Source organism: Triticum aestivum, chromosome 4A (genome assembly GCF_018294505.1).
Source record: "Triticum aestivum cultivar Chinese Spring chromosome 4A, IWGSC CS RefSeq v2.1, whole genome shotgun sequence".
Lineage (NCBI taxonomy): Eukaryota > Viridiplantae > Streptophyta > Magnoliopsida > Poales > Poaceae > Triticum > Triticum aestivum.
This window is the reverse complement of record NC_057803.1, coordinates 293,725,829-293,733,677: the sequence shown is the minus strand read 5'-3', so window position 1 is coordinate 293,733,677 and position 7,849 is coordinate 293,725,829. Positions and strand designations below refer to the sequence as shown.

General features: G+C 44.0%; 1 long non-coding RNA gene across 7 annotated transcripts; it reads right to left on the bottom strand.

Moving 5' to 3' along the window:
• Positions 1–3,394: 3,394 nt before the first annotated feature.
• On the bottom strand, positions 3,395–7,286 carry LOC123085992 (uncharacterized). Of its 7 annotated transcripts, none has more exons than XR_006440224.1 (4): positions 6,776–7,286; positions 5,258–6,686; positions 4,809–4,867; positions 3,395–4,577 (listed from the first exon to the last, which is right to left on the bottom strand). It is a non-coding gene; the product is annotated as an uncharacterized lncRNA (long non-coding RNA). The 7 variants fall into 7 exon arrangements; XR_006440223.1 differs by having other exon boundaries at positions 3,395–5,150; positions 5,258–5,354; positions 6,217–6,686; positions 6,776–7,282; XR_006440220.1 differs by having other exon boundaries at positions 4,809–6,686.
• Between the last annotated feature and the right edge of the window lie 563 nt (positions 7,287–7,849).

Below are 7,849 nucleotides of genomic sequence, written 5' to 3'. Positions count from 1 at the left end.
GCCACAGTCACGTCCCTACTCATTTATGCTATGTGTGCCCTCAAGTTCCCGCCTAAACTCATTGAGATACTGGATAGAATCAGGAGAAGATGCCTCTGGGTCAAAAAAACTGATCAGGGTGAGAAATCAAACTCACTTGCTGCATGGGACATGGTTTGTAAACCTAAAAAGAAAGGAGGGCTTGGTGTGATAAACCTCAAGATCCAGAATGAAGTTCTTCTCCTGAAGTTCTTACACAAGTTTTATAACACACTGGATATTCCCTGGGTGTAACTCATTTGGGACACATACTATGACCAGAAAATCCCACACGCAATGGACCCGGTTGGATCTTTCTGGTGGCGCAATATTCTGAAGCTCACGCCGACATTTCGCGGGATTTCTCATGTTAATATTGTGTGTGGCTCCACAGCCCTTTTCTGGAAAGACCTATGGGCTAATCAAATTTTACTGGACTCTCATCCTCGGGCTTACTCATATGCAATTAATGAAGATATTTTTGTGCGCGATTTCTTGGGGAGCACGTCCCTTGGATCGGCCTTTCACCTGCCACTTCCCCCCCAAGCGTTTGAGGAAGTCTGACACATTCAAATGATCGCTTCGTCATTCCAACCTATGATCTCTGCTTCGGATGTCTGGAGCTATGTCTGGGGCAAATCTATCTACAGATCAACGGACTACTACCAATTCTTTTTTCGGGAGGTTCATGATCATAAAGTTTTTGAATGGCTTTGGACATCCAAATGTACTATGAAGTTGAAAGTATTTGCATGGCTTCTCCTCCACGACAGGCTGAACACCTGGAATATGCTCAAAAGACGCCACTACAACATCGGTGATGACCACAACTGTTTGTTGTGTGGGTGCAACATCGAGGAAACAGTGGAGCACATGATTTTCACGTGCTCATTCAGTAAACGATGCTGGCGAGCCCTGGATATCAACTGGGAACCTTTTGAGGGGAGGATACAAGCCATTGAAGACCAAAAAACAAACCACCCCACGCCCATGCTGTTTGAAAATTTGTTGTGGCAGCGTGGACCATTTGGAAGGAACGAAACAACAAACACTTCAGATCAATCGATCCTTCCTTCCGATCGTGGCTTGATAGATTCAAGAAAGACTTTGAACTTTTGCAGCATAGGGTCAAAGAGGCAAATAGGCCTCTAGTTCTGGATTTTGTAAACTCTTTGCACTAGACCCCCCTTTTTCTTTAGTTCTCCTGGGTGGACCCAAAGTGGTCTAACCTACCCCCCTGATGTAAATACTCACCTTGTACAGTTACTTTTTTAAATTTATTTACACAGTAGGAGCCTTTCCTACTGTTCCGGGTCAAAAGAAATAGTCCAATCAGCAGCTGACTAGGTCAACATTGACTAGTCAAACTGACTGGTGGGACCCAGCTGTCATAGAGACTGTGTAAGTTAGTAATTTAATTAAGTTAACAGATTAAGTGGGGGGCCACATGTCATTGACTTAGATATTTTTAAATGGGCTTTTAAATGAAATGGGTCCACATGTCATTTTCAGTTATTCAACTAAATAGTTTTATTAGGTTCTAATTAGGTGGTTAAGGGAATGGTTAAACCGGGCGGACCCACACGTTAGTGGGTCAACCCAGTGTTAGAACGTGCATGCGCGTGAGTTTAGAGAACGGCGGCGCGCGCGGAGCCGGCGGCTCCGGCAACCAAAAGGGCCAGCCTGGGCATCAAATGGACAAGCGCGATGCGCCGCATCGAGTTGTGCCTTCGTCTAGAGCTAGGAGCGGCCAAAACAGCGCCAGGGGCGACGGTAGGCGGCGACCACGGCGGAGCTAGCGTCAACCGGCACTTGAGGGAACGGAGAATAGAGAGGAGAGGCCAGGCGGAGCCGGATGTTCACATCGTTGCAGAGGGCTCGGGGAGGCCGGATGGACCCTGCCGATGAGGTCCGGCGGCCGAACTGGCCAGCAGGTGCGACGCAGAGCAGAGGCTTGCGAAGGTGCGGTGCAGGGACGACGGTGAAGCTACGGGGCGAAGGCGTGGTGGACGCGACCGAGACGGCGAGGCGTCGGCACAGCAGTGGTGGTGGAGGCGGGCGCCGGTCGACGAGGGGTCTCCGACGAGGGGGTCGAATCCGCAACGGGGCCTCCGGGATCCGTCCCTCTCCGGCGAGGAGGCGGCTTGGCGCGGCACGGGCGCGGAGGACCAAGCAGGTGCGGCAATGGCAAGAGCTTTTGCGTGGCGGTGGCGCGAGGACGACGATAGGATGCGAATCCCCGAGCGCGGGCGCGGCAGCGATTGTGGGGCTCCGGCACGGCAGAGGATGGGGATGGGGCAGGGCCTCTCTGCCCTGGCGCTGGAGGTGTTGGGTGTGTGGCAACGCTGGGAGTGCGAGGAAGGGAGATGGGGATCGTGGGGGCAACCGAGGGTATTGGGCTAGGGTTGCAGGGTGGGGATTATGCAGGGGCGCAGCTGGGCCAGCCTAGTGGCATGGTGCCCTGCTGGGCTGAGGCCCAATTGAGGGCGGGGGGTTGGTTTCTCCTTTTTTTCTTATTTTTCTTTTTACATTTATTAGTTTTCTAATTTATTTTTAATTAATTAAAAAATAATAAAACAATTTCTACATTAGTATAACTAATTATACTACTGCCACAGATAATTTGGCACTAAATAAATTAGTTGTTTACTCTATAATTTATAAAAGGTATTTAATAAATTGTTATAGCCATTGTTTTATTTATTTTAGAGCATTTAAACACTTTATAAAAATGTGGTGTCTCCACTATTATTACTTATGAATTATTTGACACAACCTGAACATTTTAATTTAAAGTTGAATTTAGATCGGTTCTAAACTAACGCGAGGTTAGCAACAGTAATCAGGGTGACTTGGCATCAATATCAAAGGGTTACTATAGCTTAATTATCCCGGCGGCACACTACACGATACCGGTGAAGGAAGATAACATCCGAAAATGTTTTCCCAACGTTTGGCGGACAGACAAACTGAAAAGGGGCGATTGCAGATTCACTATGCTAGAGACGTGTGGCAGACGAACGGACTACATATTCGGATTCGTCTACCTTTTCTAAGCAACTTTCATGTACAAATCTATTTTCATCCGATATAGAGTTTAATTTCTATGATTTTTCAAAATTTTACTAATATTCTAGATTTTTTTAAATTACTTTTAATTCAAGTTGACCAAGTCAAATTGACTTGTCAAAAGGAGAGCTGTGACCCGTATGTCTTGGACTATTTACCTAAAAAAATAATTGAACCTAACTTATTTAATGTGGGCCTACATGTGATCTACTAGTACTAGACTAACTTAGCATCTACTAGCTAAACCTAGTACTAACAAGGGCCGGCCACACACATACCACACACCACACACACAGCACGTAACTCACTATGCTAGGGGTTAATTCTGGTCTCTGTTAAAAGAAGATAGCATTTTGTGACTGTTGTAGGATTTAATCTATGGTGTGTTAAGCCTCTCGTTTTCTTACACGGGTTATTATTGTCAGTTGGTCCGTTGTGTATTTCATTTAAGCTATGAGGTACTTCCTCCGTTCGGAAATACTTGTCCTAAAAATGGTTTTATCTAGACTTGTTTTAGTTTTAGATACAATCATTTCTAAAATGGTAATTATCCATCATCTTTCCACTGGCCTACAATCATCTTTCTAAAATGGTAAGTATTTCCGAACGGAGGGAGTAGTTGTTTGTGTGAGAGACAGCTGGATGTGCGAAGCTCAATACAATGCCAGGACAAAAAAAAATCATACAACGCATGTGCTATTCCGTTTGCTACTTAACATTTGGTAAGTATATATGGGAACACACATGGGATATGGGAACATACATGGGCAATACGTTAGCATTAGCTAGTCCCAAAATGGTAATTATCCATCATCTTTCCACTGGCCTGCTCTTAGCTAGTCCCGGAAATTAAATCAAAACAATTAAAGTTTGGGCTAATCTTGTTGGCACCACACTGTATGATGTGTTGCACATGTACAACAGCATCGATCTCACAGGAGTCTGGCGTGGTATTGATGTCAAGAAACCGACATCATATGACTCAATTTTGTTCATCCGGAGGATACTTGAATACATCATAGTTATTGCCTACTCAAACATTTGCATTTTTGTCTCTGAATGTCCCTTTTCAAGTCCACACATCCAAGTATCCCTCCAGTAACCGAGTAAATTATAAACTCGGATAACTGTCTAAAACATGGCTACATTCTATATAGTGATTAAGGCGGGGACAGAGACAGGGGCAATGAAATATACCTTTCGCTTAATGTAAGAGAAACAAACTATAGTAACTACGAAAATGGCTAATTATAACGCCATGCCCATAGTAGAACAAATTAGTAGCTTGTATATTTGCACATACCACTCGCATCTAGCAACGCATCTTAAATACATGTAAAAGAATGGTTGGTTGCAAAAACATTCAGAAAGTTAAAAGGAAAATGAAGCAGCAACCTTTCTTAATGGTAGCATCATCTCGTCATTAGCAATAGAAATAAGGACCTACCAATTCTTTGTCCTTAGGGATGCAGAGCGGCACCTGGTCCGTCCTGCTCCATAGGCAAAACAGGTCAGGTTAGTTATAGCAGTTTTTTAGTGATGTAGTTCAGTTTGAATTAACACCGTGCTTTTGGAGGCTTATGCGGAATGATGCCCTACACCCCTATCTGTACTTAACCAAGGAGCTAAAAAGATTGTTGGAGAGCAGTTGGAGACTAATTGTTATGCTCAATAAGGAGAACTAAAACAGTTATGTGTAGGAACCATTCATTGTGCTTAACCTGAAAAATAGAAGAAATTACTGGTAGCCTGAAATCACTGAATCCCCAACAATACATGGCTGAAATAGGAACACTAAGTTAGCAATGACGACAGGTTAATCTTTAGAAACAAAAGTAAGAGTTCATGCCATTACAGAAAAGTAGTCACAGAACAAAAAGATAAGAAAACCAAAAGATATTAGCAGCCCATAATCCAAAGTGTAAATAGACTTAGCATTGACGATGGCGACAATGACACTATAATTCAGCGTCCATAAATATTTCCATGTGTCGTGAACTACTTCTCTCAACTGAACATAGTACTATTTGCCCATGGATTTTCAGGAGTACAGCAAAATCCTACTGAAAGAAAACAATTGATTGTGGACAGCCTTAGATTAAGTGGGTGACATATAGAAACAATTTAAAGCACAAAACAGAAAATAGAGCAAGATAAGAAAGAAAAATACCTATTTAATGACACAGTGGGGCCTACAATAATCTCATAGCCTCCTAACTGAAAATGATCAGAAATAGAATGGATCCTAAATATCCCTGCTGCACCAACTGCTAGCGAATAAATATGAATCAGAAGGGAGCACTTAACCGGACGCCCTACTTGTTTGTGCATAAACAGTATAAAGCTTTGTCGTCACCCATATTCTTTGTGCATCATTATGAAGTATTGGAAGTAAATGAAAAAATATTACATTATCAAAGTATAGATTTAATGACAAATTGAGAATAGTCAAAGCTCTTAAGTTGTATCACTTTAATCAAACATTTACTTCACCTTAAAGTAGTAAAGTCACTATCAGAAACAATGTAAAGCGTCCTCTCCACACAAAATTAATCAAGTGTGTGCTCTTATATATGCATTACTGAAATTCTAAAAGTATGAAGAATTTCAGTTTTCAGAAGCATTTGAGCATAACCCAAACAAGTTTTCCTCCTCCCAACAGAAGCACTTGAGTATAAGCCAAATAAGCCCCCCCCTCCCCACCAATAGCTTTTTCTGTACAAAAAAACTGTCGAAGCATGTATGCTCACCTTCAGCTGCTTATACCATAGAAATACACCTAGTATGCTTTGTCCTACAACTCTACCAATTCAGTTAGACTACCCAATAGTTCAATCTAAGTTATGCTTCTACATCGTATTTACTTCAAAATTTCCATGGCAGTATATACGTACAAAGGGAAATGCAGAATGAAAATTTCAGACCAAAACATGAAGGAAAAAAATCATGATTGAAGTAAAGCTTCAGCTGCCCTTTGTGCCACCCGTGAAGCTTCTGTTTTCAAGTGCAGCTTACCATCATTGTTAGCACTTATCATGGATAAACACTTTGTGCAAGTAAAAAACTTCGGTGTTATTTACGAATATCAAAGAAAAACATAGGCTACATACTTCAAAACATATTTCTTACATGAATGCCCCGGGCATAAAAAAGAATTCAGAATGTCCAATTTCCCATCTCTAGCAGATAAACATGGTTCAGCCTTTGTGGAGGTCGGTAAAGCTGAAGACCATTTGCCTCGCAGCTTGTCATATCTAGATCCCTGATATTCACATCTTCAGAAACATGCTTGTCATCGTCTTGCAAATAGGAGATGCTCGTAACCATTGGAAACAGTAACTTGCATGTGCCCTTGCTAAGGCTCCAAGATTCAAAGTTGCCTACATCATGTATGTGAAAAATAATTTTAAACCACAAAGTTGAAGAAATAATGCATTCGAACATCCTGATAAAATCAATCTGCACATCCATGTGAATTTCAACTAATTGGTAAGATTTACATATCTGCAGTTAGCGAAGGAAGCAAATCTGGATTGGACAATCTTCTCTTTGATATGCATCCGCTCCATCTCATAAGATTGGAACTCTGCCACTTGCCCCTTTTGGACCAGAGACAAAAAAAATACTCCTAAGCAAAACAGAGTTGCAATGAAGAACAGCAATACGAAAAAGGAAAAGACAGTGGTACCTTTAGATGATCTCCTAGTCAGGATCTGCAAAATAATAATTATCGGACCATCAAGGACAGAGAAACCTTGGAACCTGACGGAAGGAGCAGGCGAATGGGAGACAGAGACGCCACCGTAACACGGACACGGGTCGGTGTTCTAGGTTAATAAAGCGTCATATAACATCATTGTCCTTCCACCTCGACTCAAACACATATGAGAACCGGGCTAGAAGATTGAACCTCGTTCGCCTGCACAGGTTCTCCTCCCCTCGTCCCCGAAGCGAGCTGATGTTCCACAGAGAGAGAGAGGGAGAGAGCTTGCAGGACTTACGCGAAGATGGTAGAAGCGATCAGAGAGAGGGAGGGCAAGCTGGGAGCAGTCTGCAGCCGGTGGCGACGCCGGTGAGCCTCGAGAGTGGGTCGGGGAACATGCGCGGTTAAGCAAGGTGTTGGATTGGGGGAGGCGATGGATGCGTCGATAGCTTCCCTACCCTTGGAACCACCTCCCCTCTCTAGGCGCAAAAAAAAAAAAAAAAAAGGAACCGCCTCCTCTTCTCCCCTGGCGAGCAGGCGAAACGAGCCACGGAAGGCCCCCACAATTGACACGGGGAACACCAAGTTTGAAACCGGCACGCCTTCCCCTGCATCCTCCCAATGACCAGCGGGGTCCACCGCACTATCAAAGCCTGGAGCGCCCATATCTTCCTATTTCTCGGAAGCTTAGAGTTTGCACTGATTTGGTCCAATGGGATAAAATAGAGTTTGTCAAGTATACTTTTTACTTATATTTTTCTTAAACTAGTTAACAGTTGTTTAACCGCAGTTTAGGGGTTGTCAAGGGGTTAGTCAGTATAACATTCGCAAAACTAGCGGTAGCTACAGTAATTAGTAGCAGTACATGCAGAGGAGAGCCGTGGCGCGCGTGGTTGGTCGTGGAGGGCGTAGGCGGGGCAGCCGCGGCAGCAAGCAAAACCATTTGCGGGCGAGCGCGAGCGGAGCACAGCACGGCAGCAGCCGTGGACGGCGGCGTTGGTGATGGTGCGGCTGCGGGCGCGGCCATTGCGGCAGGGCACCGCAGCGGGCGGTGGCGAG